Genomic DNA, 13,716 nt, shown 5'->3' with positions numbered 1-13,716 from the left:
ATGTTGTGACAGTTTTGTTTTCTATTGTTAAAACAAGAGTTATGAATTTCTAGCCCCTCCACCATTTATGTTATTTGTAATAAATTCATATAAAACTAAATAACAAAGTAGTAAATTTATTGACGTTATAATAGTTTCTTCCAATCCTTCACACACACACACACACACACACACACACACACACACCTTTAAATTTGTTTCTTCTAAAATTAAAGCATTCTTAAATATCCCTTTATCCATTAGAAAATAAACTTCAAGTTGTGCTCTGTGTGGATCTGTGGGTGTCCTAGACACGTAGTGAGCTTTAATGTGTTGGAAAGCACTGACACTGAAGCTGGAGTACTTGCCTTGCAGTGGGTTCTGTTGCTTTCTAACTGGATTACTTGGACAGCTTACTAATGTCATAAGACTCAGTTTCCTCATTTGCTAAATGAAGATAATTATAGTGCAGGCTACCAACATTTATTGTGATGATTAAATAAATCAATGTTTATCAGAGATTTAGAGCACTATGTAGCAAGTGGTAGGCAATCATTAAATATCAGCTATTATTACTATCATGATTAGCAAAAGAACCAGTCTAAATATGACTTTCAGATGAAAATCTTTAGGTTTTTCCAGTAACTGTTATTTATTTCTAGTTCTATGCTAACTTTTGTAAGTTATGCGAGTATTTTATTGATTATCATAAACAAAGGTAATGATTAGACTAGTTAAGATTGCTATACTGTAAGCTCCAGGAGGATAGGGACTATGTCTGTTTATTTCACCTTTTCAACCACAGCACCTACCACCAAACCTGGTACATACCAAGACATAGTAAATATTTGTTAATGGAGAGTTGTGGATCGCTTGTAGTGAGATGGAATTCTACTATACTCATCTACCAAGGTTGAGCTTTAACTCAAACATCAAATCATTTGTGAGAAACACTAAAATGTCTAGGTTTTATTTTTGGGTCTTGGATCCAAATGGTTAGGCCTGTGCTCTAAGCCAAGAATAATGTTTTAAAAATCTTTCATCAAAACAATTGTATCTTTTTTTTTATTATTATACTTTAGGTTTTAGGGTACATGTGCACAATGTGCAGGTTTGTTACATATGTATCCATGTGCCATATTGATTTCCTGCACCCATTAACTCGTCATTTAGCATTAGGTATATCTCCTAATGCTGTCCCTCCCCCCTCCTCCAACCCCACAACAGTCCCCGGAGTGTGATGTTCCCCTTCCTGTGTCCGTGAATTCTCATTGTTCAATTCCCACCTATGAGTGAGAACATGCGGTGTTTGGTTTTTTGTCCTTGCGATAGTTTACTGAGAATGATGGTTTCCAGTTTCATCCATGTCCCTACAAAGGACAGGAACTCATCATTTTTTATGGCTGCATAGTATTCCATGGTGTATATGTGCCACATTTTCTTAATCCAGTCTATCGTTGTTGGACATTTGGGTTAGTTTCAAGTCTTTGCTATTGTGAATAGTGCCGCAATAAACATACGTGTGCATGTGTCTTTATAGCAGCATGATTTATAGTCCTTTGGGTATATACCCAGTAATGGGATGGCTGGGTCAAATGGTATTTCTGGTTCTAGATCCCTGAGGAATTGCCACACTGACTTCCACAATGGTTGAACTAGTTTACAGTCCCACCAACAGTGTAAAAGTGTTCCTATTTCTCCACATCCTCTCCAGCACCTGTTGTTTCCTGATTTTTTAATGATGGCCCTTCTAACTGGTGTGAGATGGTATCTCACCCTGGTTTTGATTTGCATTTCTCTGATGGCCAGTGATGATGAGCATTTCTTCATGTGTTTTTTGGCTGCATAAATGTCTTCTTTTGAGAAGTGTCTGTTCATGTCCTTTGCCCACTTTTTGATGGGGTTGTTTGTTTTTTTCTTGTAAATTTGTTTGAGTTCATTGTAGATTCTGGATATTAGCCCTTTGTCAGATGAATAGGTTGCAAAAATTTTCTCCCATTCTGTAGGTTGCCTGTTCACTCTGATGGTGGTTTCTTTTTCTGTGCAGAAGCTCTTTAGTTTAATTAGATCCCATTTGTCAATTTTGGCTTTTGTTGCCATTGCTTTTGGTGTTTTAGACATGAAGTCCTTGCCCACGCCTATGTCCTGAATGGTATTGCCTAGGTTTTCTTGTAGGATTTTAATGGTTTTAAGTCTAACATTTAAGTCTTTAATCCATCTTGAATTAATTTTTGTATAAGGTGTAAGGAAGGGATCCAGTTTCAGCTTTCTACATATGGCTAGCCAGTTTTCCCAGCACCATTTATTAAATAGGGAATCCTTTCCCCATTTCTTGTTTTTGTCAGGTTTGTCAAAGATCAGATAGTTGTAGATATGCGGCATCATTTCTGAGGGCTCTGTTCTGTTCCATTGATCTATGTCTCTGTTATGGTACCAGTACCATGCTGTTTTGGTTACTGTAGCCTTGTAGTATAGTTTGAAGTCAGGTAGCGTGATGCCTCCAGCTTTGTTCTTTTGGCTTAGGATTGACTTGGCGATGCGGGCTCTTTTTTGGTTCCGTATGAACTTTAAAGTAGTTTTTTCCAATTCTGTGAAGAAAGTCATTGGTAGCTTGATGGGGATGGCATTGAATCTATTAATTACCTTGGGCAGTATGGCCATTTTCACGACAAAATTCAACAACTCTTCATGCTAAAAACTGTCAATAAATTAGGTATTGATGGGACGTATCTCAAAATAATAAGAGCTATCTATGACAAACCCACAGCCAATATCATACTGAATGGGCAAAAACTGGAAGCATTCCCTCTGAAAACTGGCACAAGACAGGGATGCCCTCTCTCACCGCTCCTATTCAACATAGTGCTGGAAGTTCTGGCCAGAGCAATCAGGCAGGAGAAGGAAATAAAGGGTATTCAATTAGGAAAAGAGGAAGTCAAATTGTCCCTGTTTGCAGATGACATGATTGTATATCTAGAAAACTCCATTGTCTCAGCCCAAAATCTCCTTAAGCTGATTAGCAACTTCAGCAAAGTCTCAGGATACAAAATCAATGTACAAAAATCACAAGCATTCTTGTACACCAATCACAGACAAACAGAGAGCCAAATCATGAGTGAACTCCCATTCACAATTGCTTCAAAGAGAATAAAATACCTAGGAATCCAACTTACGAGGGATGTGAAGGACCTCTTCAGGGAGAACTACAAACCACTGCTCAATGAAATAAAAGAGGATACAAACAAATGGAAGAACATTCCATGCTCATGGGTTGGAAGAATCAATATCGTGACAATTGTATCTTTATGAACACATAAACAGCTAGGAATGGATCTTCCATTTAAATAGCCTTGAGAAATACACTTAATTGGCTTAAAAATATTTTAACTTTGGATTTATTTCACATACGCTCTTATTTCTCCTTGCAGTTTTAGCCACATTAAATTATCTTTATTCTTACTGCATATGTACAGTCTACAAGAGAAGCCATTTGACTATAGCTTAAATTGAGAACAGAGGTAGAGAGGGGAGAAGAAAGTATCAAATGACAGTTATAGAGGTTAAAGTGGTTTCACATATTTTTATTGCATTATTCAAGCAAATTCAACAATAAAGATGATCCTTTCTGCTTTATATTTCTCTGGAAGCATATTTTCAATCTTTAGTATAAAATTATTTATGAAATATTTATTTAATGGACTTTATATGTAAGTCATTATGCAAATACTATGTAGAGAGTAAGGATTTCAATCCAATATGGTCCACTCCCTCAAGAAGCTTAACATGGAAAAAGGAGTGAAATAACAAAAGATGTATGCTATCAGGTACAATACAAGCTGTAGAATACTACTTTGCTTCTAAGTTCATACTTTCAGAATCAGCTTGTTTTTAGGTATGTCTTCTTTATTGAAGCCATAGTTGAAGGTTTAGGTCAAATAAAATGATAAATTTAATAGACCGTGTGTGTGTGTGTGTGTGTGTGTGTGTGTGTGTGTGTGTGTGTGTATACATCTATGTATGTATATTTTGGCTCCCAAATACTATATTTTCTGTAAGCTATCCCTCACATAACTTTAACTCAAATGAGTACTATCAGTTTATAAACAACCAGAAGGCACAAGCCATGAATGTGAGGTCTATTTTGCCATATGCTAGGGTTGTAGCATATAATCTGCATACTATTGTGAAATGACTTAAATACTGTATTGCTCAGTTATAAAAAATGTAACATAATCCATAAATAAGACCAATAACTGTCTGTCTGTTCTCTAACTCAGAACCAACTTGATATCAAGTCTTATCTTCCTTCAAAAATCAGCTAAGATTACACCTGCTCTGTGAATATATATCTTCATTTTCTTTTCTAAAAGGAGCATGGATTACTTTTGAATGAGAAATCTAGTTGCTTTAAATAGAAAAAAAATGAAGACTTAAGATCTTTTTCTACTCCCATTGTGTAATTTATAGTTTAGACATTTGCACATTTTGTTCATTATAAAAAATCTCTTAATTTGTATAAGCATTTCTGGTAGATTTTAAGTTCCTTAAGAGTGGTAATTTTTGTTTTAACTATATATGTACAGTGATATTTAGTAGCACTCACCATAATTTTTGAAGGAATGAATGAATACAAATAAGTTTTTTATAATTTTACATTCATAAAATAAATAATTACGTTTTCCACATCTCCTACTATTGTCAATATGTGTGCATGAAGATATAATTTTGTATTCTTCTCTAATCACCTAATAATATAAACTACACATTTTATGTTAATGCACAGCCTTCATAATCATCTTATTTATGCATAATATTGCACTGATATGATTTGTCCTAAGTTACTTTACTATTAAAATTTTACTAATATAAAATGCTACAATGAGGTTGTTTATACACAAACTGTTTTCTGGAGAATTATTTCTTGGAAATAATTTTCATAATGAAAATGGGTTGAAGAGGTAGTGTGCAGATAGTGATGATAAAATCTGGACAAACAGTAAGAAGCAACTATTTAAAAGGTACTGGAGAGCAAACAAAAGCAGAACAAAGTAAGAGGAGAGTTTTCTCTTGAAAAAAAAAAACTGTATCTGCAAAGGACGAGAACTGCAAGTTTGAACTTCTCTTATCGGAGGGAGCTCCAAAACCACACAGCCATAGTGCAGATAAAACAGTAACTTTACCAGACTGAGGTAGAATGGAACAGGATTTAGAACTGGAAGAGCAGCCAGAAGTGTATGGGAAAAATCTTGGAAGCAAGAAACATAAGAAAAAATGAGACCCCAAATCTGAGTGTAACTCTACCCTTGTCCACGAAACTACATGTATATAGGGAGAGACCTGGTGACAGAGCAAAAACAAACAAACTGCCTCAAAAACAAACAAACAAAATCTTAGAAAGACTAGAGAGGAATTTTTCACCAGGAGACAGAACTGCACTGGATGAATTTTTTGAGGTTGCTCCTTTTTCCACTGCATTAATTCCCCAACAATGGCCATCTTGGAAAGTAAAAAAGTGAAGACTTATTGGCTTAAGTATTAGATGATAGAGTCTAAAGCTAGCCAATCAGATGAAGATTTGAAAGAAAATCCACAGAAGCAAAGAAAGCACAATCCAGTCCAAAATTTTGGCTAACCACAAACTACATTTGCAGGGGAAAACCCAGGGAGCTAGTTTTTTTTAAAAAATGTAGCAGTTGCAAGATGTAAGGAAGGAGCAGAGATATAAACTGCTGCACTCTGTAGGATGGACAGAGTATGATGTTTGAGTCCAAGCAAGGTAACTGCATATAAGAACAAGAACAATAAAAATCTCCAGAAGAATAAAGCAGAACCCAGAGTATCTAAAACATATTATCTAATCTAAACTATCTAGTTTCCAAAACTTACTGGATATTCAAAGATACGGGAAAGTGTAATCTGCTTTCAAGGATAGAAAACTCAATAGAAGGAACTAACTCTAACTACATCCAAACTTAAGAGAAGGCAGAGCAAGATGTCCAAACAGAAGACTCCACTAATTGCCCTCCCTACAGGAAGAGCAAATTGAACAACTATGCACACAAAAAAGCACCTTCATAAGAACCCAAAATCAGCATAGCTACCGGCTCAGCCACAGTGAGATAGAGAACCAGGTAGGTTGGTTTCCAGGCTTTGGCTCTTGGATGGCATTTTCAGACCTGCTCTGGGCCAGACAGCAGCCCACTGCCCTGAAGGAAGAGTACCAGGCCTGGCAGCATTCACCTCAAGCTGATTGAAAAGCCCTTGGGCCTTGAATGAGCATCAGCAGTATGCAGACAGTACTTGCTATGGACCTGGGGTGGTTCGGGCCACGGGGAAAGACAACTCTGCTTGTGGAAAATGGGAGGAAAAAGTGGGAAGCACTTTGTCTCTTGTCTGGGGTGCCAGGTCAGCAGCAGAATGGAGCATTGGATAGATTCCTAAGACTTCCAACTCTACGCCCTGGCTCTCATATGGCATCTCTGGACCTGCCCAGGACTGGGCAAACTTGCTTCCCTGAAGGGAAGTACACAAACCTGGCTGTTGTCGCCTCCTGCTGATTCTAGAGCCTTAGGGCCTTGAACATCATAAGTGGTAACCAGGCCTAGGCTGAAGGAGAGTGGCATGTCACTAGATGTCAACTCAAGTCTACATGAATGAGCATCATTGAACATGACAAACATCTGTATTAATATACAATGCTATACACACACATATTTCTTTTTTCTTTAAGTTCATTAAAAGTATTTGACTATTTGAAGCAAAAATTTTAATTGTATTGAAGGATTTATAACTTATAACATTTAATACATATAATACATTCTTAGTGACAATAGTAATAATAATTGGAACTCAGTGGAAATACACTTGTCCAAGATTCTTGTATGTTCTTTAAATTTTTGAAAGTCATTTAATATTGAAACTATATAGATTGTGTCAAGTAAAATATTTATGTTAAAATATTCGAACAACCATTAAGTAACAAAACAAAAATATACTGCTGGAGAGCCAATGGAAAAATTTAAATAGGATATTATAACTAGGTAATTAATACTAATAAAAGTAAAATAGGAGGGTCAGAGGCAAAGGAAGATAGAGTTAATTGGAAGCAAATAGCAGGATGTCAAAACTAAATACAACAACCAAAATCAGATAATTTTAGGCATGATTAAAAACAGCAAGCAATTACATTTTACCCTACAAGAGACTTGCTTTAAGCACAAAGACACAAGTATGTTGAAAGTTAAAAAGATGGGAAAGATGCATCATGCAATAGTGAGCATAAGAAAACTGGAATGACTATATTAATGTCAATTAAAATATATCTCAAGACATGGAGTGTTATTAGAGACAAAGAGAGACACTTTGTCATTCTAAGAGAGTCAATACGTTGACTAGGAATGATAACTCAAATTACATGGGAGAAATGGTCAAAATTATGTGGTAGGAGCTGTGAAAATCACCTGTTCTATTACACCAGTACGAACACTAGCAAAAGCTGTCAAAATCAAATATTTTATAATGTTGAAAATAAAAGATTGCCACAATAGGAATGCTCACATTTCTTTTTCTTATACATAATTATTTAAAAAAACAAAACAAAACACCTCAGCCAAACCTTAGTGATCTTTGTGGCATTTTAACTTGTCCTATTCTCATCCTTTTCTCCCATCACCACAGTAACCTTAGAAATGATTAACTATGCAAACTTAATAGCCATGAAAGTCAGAATTATAGTAGCCACTCAAAGGGGAAGAATAGTTTTGGATCTTCTTTAAAAATACCTATCTAAAGAGACTTGTTCTTATTTAACTTGTCTTGATGCTCCCTGGAAAAGAATAATTTACAGTGCTTGTTGTTATTTGATATGACTCAGAGTTATTTCAGTGTGAAAATCCCATTCCCCGGGACATTTTGTTGAAAGCAATTAGAGCTTGTTGTTTAATATCACAGCTGCCTGTATTGGTGACACCAGTTGGGATAAATATGAGGCTGTCTACAAAATTTAAAAGGAAGATCTGAGGAATGAGATATCCCATAGTGGGTTTTGTAAACTCCAATAAAGTAGGGAAGGGAAAGAAAAACAACAACAACAACAACAAATAAAAACACAAAACTTCAAAAGTTGCTTTCCTGATTATCTAGAAGGCAACTTGCCTGCACAGGGTCATGCAGACTCCCAAGAAAGTCCTGAAAAGGCCCAAATTCTCCCACCACTGGCTGACTGCATACTTGTACAAGCAGAAATTACAAGCTAAGGTAAAATTGTGAGTTGCCTACCAATCATTGAAAATATGCCTAAACATGCATGCAGAGCTCCTTGGCAAAAAAGGGACTTAATTGATTCAAGATATTTAACATCCCTTTCCAATCACTAGCTTACATTAAATGAATTGATTAGAGACCTTAGTGTGTACACACAAGAGAGAATACAGACTTTACAGAATAACTCCAAGAAAGTAAGTAAAAAATCAAATAGTAACAACAACAAAACAACAAAAGCAACAACAATAATAATAAAAAACCCACCTGGTCGAGTAAGATCTTATTTCCAGAATTGCCACATTTAATTATTTTAATGGTCCAGTTTTCCACAAAAAATTAAAAGGCTTGAAATGAAACAGGACAATGTGGCCCATACACAGGGGAAAAAAAAGCAGTCAGTAGAAACTATTCCTAAGGAAGCCCAGATGTTCAAATCACTAGATACAAATAATACAAATATATGTATGTATATAAATTGTATCATGTCAAATGAATTAAAGGGATTATAAGATGATTTATCTCAGAAAATATTGATATAAAGATAAAATTATTAAATCAAACCAAACAGAAATTCTGTAGTTGAAATGTACAATATTTCACTATTGGTGCTTAAGATCAGAATTAAGTTGTCAAGAGAATGTATCAGTAAACTTGAAGATAGAATTGGGATTATCCAGTCTGAGGGAATGAAATAAAAAAGGATGAAGAAAACTGGACGGGGCCTCCAAAACTTGTAGGACACAATCAAGCATACCAACATATGCAGGAGAGAGGAAAGGGGCAGAACAAATATTTTTAAAATAATGGTCTAGATTTATACGAATTTCATTTTAAAAAATTAATACCCACATCTGAGATGCTTAGCAAACTTCAAGTAGGATACAAAGAGATTCATGCCTGAAACTACTAAAAGAAAAGAAAAAGAAAGAATATTGAAAGCAGCAAAAAAAAATCACTTATGTACAAGAGATCCTCAATTTGATTATCAGTCAACCAGAATATGTCTAAACTCATGAAGATGTATATATCATATGTGTATAATTTTAACATATAAATGATACCTTGATAAAGCTAAAATAAAATAAGAAAGGAAACAAAGAAAATTATCAGTCACTTTCTCATTAGAAATCATGGAAACTAGAAGGCAGTGGAATTATATGTGCAAAATGTTGAAAGAAAAAGAATCTCAACCAAGAATTCTGCAAGAATTCTATATCTCACAAAACTGTCCTTCACAAATGAAGGAAACCTTAAGACATTTCCAGATGATCAAAAACTGAGAGAACAAATCATTAGCAGACTTACCCCCAAAAAAATACTAAAGGAAGCTCTTCAGGCTTAAATGAAAGGACATGAGACAGTAACATAAATCTTCACAATAAAATAAAGGACACCGATCAAGGTAACTACGTAGGTAAAAATAAAAGGCAACATTAATCTATTTACTGTTTTTAGCTCCGACAGTCTAAATTATTTAGAAAACAACTACATAAAATAATAAATATATGTCTGTGCTGATCAAAATACTGTGTGTGTGTATATCATTTTAATGAAAATAATAGCAAAAAAAGAGGAGGAAGAAATGGAGATTTATTTGGGCAAAGTTTTTCTATACTATTTAAAGTTGGTATTCATAGAAACTACAATGTTTATTATAATGTTAATTGTAAACTGGAAAAATACACTAACACCATAACTAAAAAATATAGTCAAATGACAAGGGAATGGAAATAATACCTATAAAAATCTATTTAATGCAGAAGAAGGCAATAATGGAGGACTAGAGAAACAGAAAGGACATAAGGCATAGAGAAACAAATAGAAAAACAGCAGATGTTAATCCTTCTTTATCAATAATTTTATTAAATATAAATGGATTAAACACTCCAAAATTAGCAATCGGCAAAAAAATTATGATCCAAATACATGCTGTCTATAAGAGCCACTTTATATCTAAAGGCAAAAATAGGTTGAAAGTAAAAAGATAGGAAACAACATACCACATAAAGAGTTTCCTCTGTCTTGTGGTAGAAGCCAGAGAGATATGAAATATGAATAAGACTCAAAACACCCTTGCTGGCCTGAAGTGGGGAGAGTCCTGTGCCAAGAAATACAGGTGGCCTCTAGAAAATGAAAGTAGGCCCCCACCCCCACTGACAGCCAGCCAAAAAAGTAGAACCTCAATCTCAAAACTGCAAACATGTGAATTATTCAACAACTTTTATTTAAAGTGTATTCTCCCCAGAGCCTCCATATGAGTCCAGTCTGGCCAACACCTTGATTTTGGCCTGTTGATGCCATAAGCAGAAAAGCCAGTTGAGCCTGCTTGAACTTTTAACCTACAGAAACATAAGTTAATAAATGAGTGTTGTTTTAAGCGACTCTGTGATAATTTGTTGCACAGCAGTAAAAAATTAGCACACTGTCTTGTTTTGTAATTGTTTCATGTGCCTTATCTTCCTTAGGTAATTGCAAGCCACTTGAAGAATAGAATCAAGTCTTCAGTGCAGCGTCTATACTTCTGCTTGCTCCACCTTATATTTCTGAATTTATTTCCCCCAGTAAGGTTCAAGATTATTTAAAGCTAATATAATGGGCTTAGAATAATGTAACTACGGTAAAAAATATTATATTTAAGGGAGGTCACAAGTATTTTCACGATGCCACTTAGGATGCAAAATATATTTCCTCTCTTTTTTTCAGAGTGATTACTTATGCTTGCACCCTATATGTAAAGACAATAATTCCATATCCATTTTTAGCTATTGTGTAGTTACTTGCTTTCCTTAGAGAGCCTCCTATTGTAAATAACATAAAATGTTATTTTGCCTTCTCTTTCGATCTCAATATCTCACAATTTACAAATATTCACTAAATTCTATAATATGTTCACTAAGCAATAATTTTTTGTAGCCTCAGTTTACATATGAATACCCTGGAAACAATTTTCAGAATGGGGTGTGTGTGTGTGTGTGTGTGTGTGTGTGTGTGTAGGTGTGTATGTGTCTGTGACCTTCATGAAGACAATGTATTTATCATTAATTGTTTTTCGTATTAAAAGCCGTGTTAGAAATATGAAAATAATAAGATTGTGATCTGGTTAATATAATATCCATCAGTTTTTAGAACAAAGTAAAACTAACTCTCCTCTTACAAAGATCATGAACAATTAACAAGTAAAACCATAATTTCACAGACAGTTGACCATCTAAATTATTTCAGACTTAGAGAAGAAGTGAGGCTACATTAAATTTTAATCAAATTTCACAGCTACTGAAATACATTCATGAAATACTTGATTGGCATTCCTAACAAAACAGAATTATCTATAAAAAGGATGGTTGCATTTTAAGGTCAGGCATGTCATTTTCATCTTCCTATGGTCAAATGTGTCATATTCAACAAATGTACCTGTTCATTCTCCTATTTCATTTCTTATGACTTTATTTTCAGAAACAATGCATGTAAATACCTAAAATTAGATTGGAAAGATACAATGGTTCTAAGATAAGTAAATGAGTTTACCAGGAGTAAATTATCATCCTGCTTTTATCAACTGGACTTGTTGATCCTATATGAAAGTTTTGTGGGCTTAGTTTTATAATAAAAACATATTAAATATTTTAATTATTATTTTTCTTACTCCATAACGTGTTCTTACATAACCTCTATAATTATTTCTATCACAGACGCTTCCTGCAGTATTTATAGAGTTCTAGGCATGAAAGGAGGCAACATAAAATGTATGTAGGTGAAACACTCTCCAGACAAAATAATATACAAAATTTTGACTTTAGACTATATTTTGAAGAAAATATTTTACTTAAATAATTATTTCTGTTTGAAATATTGTTTATTGTTGTAATTTTTAACAGTTTCAACATTTATCTTAGATTCAGAGAGTACATGTACAGAGAGATTCAGAGAGTACATTGTTACATGGGTATATTGCTTGACGCTGAGGTTTGGGGTATGAACAATTCCATTACCTAGGTAGTGAGCATAGTACCTAATATATTTTGGATGTTTACCCCTGCCTAAATCTCATGCTGAATTATAATCTCTAATGTTGGAAGTGGGGCCTGGGGAGGTATTTGGATCATGGGGTTGGATCACTCACTCATGAATGGCTTGGGCCATTCCTTTGGTGATAAATGAGCTTATGCTGTGAGTTCTTGCTAGATAATGTAATTTAAAAGTGTGTGGCACCTTCCTTTTCACTCTCTCTCTTACTCCTGTTTTTGCCATGTGACCTTCAAGCTCTCACTTTGCCTTCTGCCATGAGTAAAAGCTGCCTAAGGCCTCACCAGAAACCATGTTTCCTGTATAGCCTGCAGAACTGTGAGCCAATTAAACCTCTTTTTATAAATTGCCTAGTCTCAGGTACCTCTTTATAGCAATGCAAGAATGACCTAATACAGTACGAAATAGGTAGTTTTTCAACCCTTGTCCACTCTTATCTCTGTCCCCTCTAGTAATCCCTAGTGTCTTTTGTTTCCATCTTTAGTCAATGTGTAGTCAATGTTTATCTCCCACTTAGAAGTGAGAATATGCAGTATTTGATTATCTGCTCCTGCATTAATTTGCTTACAATAATGTCCTCCAGGTGTATCCATGTTGCTGCAAGGTAGATGATTCCATTCTTTTTTATGGAAATGAAGTATTCCACAGTATATATGTGCCATATTTTCTTTATCAAATTCACCATTTGATGGTCACCGAGATTGATTCCATGTCTTTGCTATTGTTAATAGTGCTTCAATGAACATACAAGTAAGTACATGTGCCTTTATGGTAGAAAGATTTATTTTCCTTTTGTTGTATAACCACTAATGGGATGGCTGGGTCGAGTAGTTCTAAGTTCATTGAGAAATATCAGAACTACTTTCCACAATGGCGGAACTAATTTACATTCTCACCCAACAGTGTATGAATGTTCCCTTTTTCTGCAGCCTCATCAATATCTGTTATTTTTTTACTTTTTAATAGTAGCCATTCTGACTGGTATGAGATAGTATCTCATCGTGGTTTTGATTTGCATTTCTCTGATGATTAGTGATGATGAGTATTTTTCTGTAGGTTTGTTGGCTGCTTTTATGTCTTCTTTTGATAAGTGCCTGTTCATGTCCTTTGTCCACTTTTTAATGGGGTTATTTGTTTTTTGCTTGTCCAATTGCTTAAGTTACTTACAGATTCAGGATATTAGACTTTCTCAAATGCATAGTTTGTGAATATTTTCTCCCATGCTGTAAGCTGTCTCTTTACTCTGTTAATAGTTCCTTTTGCTTTGCAGAAGCTTTTTAGTTTAATTAGGTCCCACTTGTCAATTTTTATTTTTGTTGCAATTGCTTTTGAGGACCTAATCATAAGTTATTTGCCATGTCTAATGTCCAGAATGGTATTTCCTAGGATTTCTTGTAGGATTTTTATAGCTTGAAGTCTTACATTTGGGTCGTTAATCCATCTTGAGTTTAT

This window comes from Nomascus leucogenys, chromosome X, assembly GCF_006542625.1.
Source record: "Nomascus leucogenys isolate Asia chromosome X, Asia_NLE_v1, whole genome shotgun sequence".
NCBI lineage: Eukaryota > Metazoa > Chordata > Mammalia > Primates > Hylobatidae > Nomascus > Nomascus leucogenys.
This window is presented reverse-complemented; position numbering follows the sequence as displayed.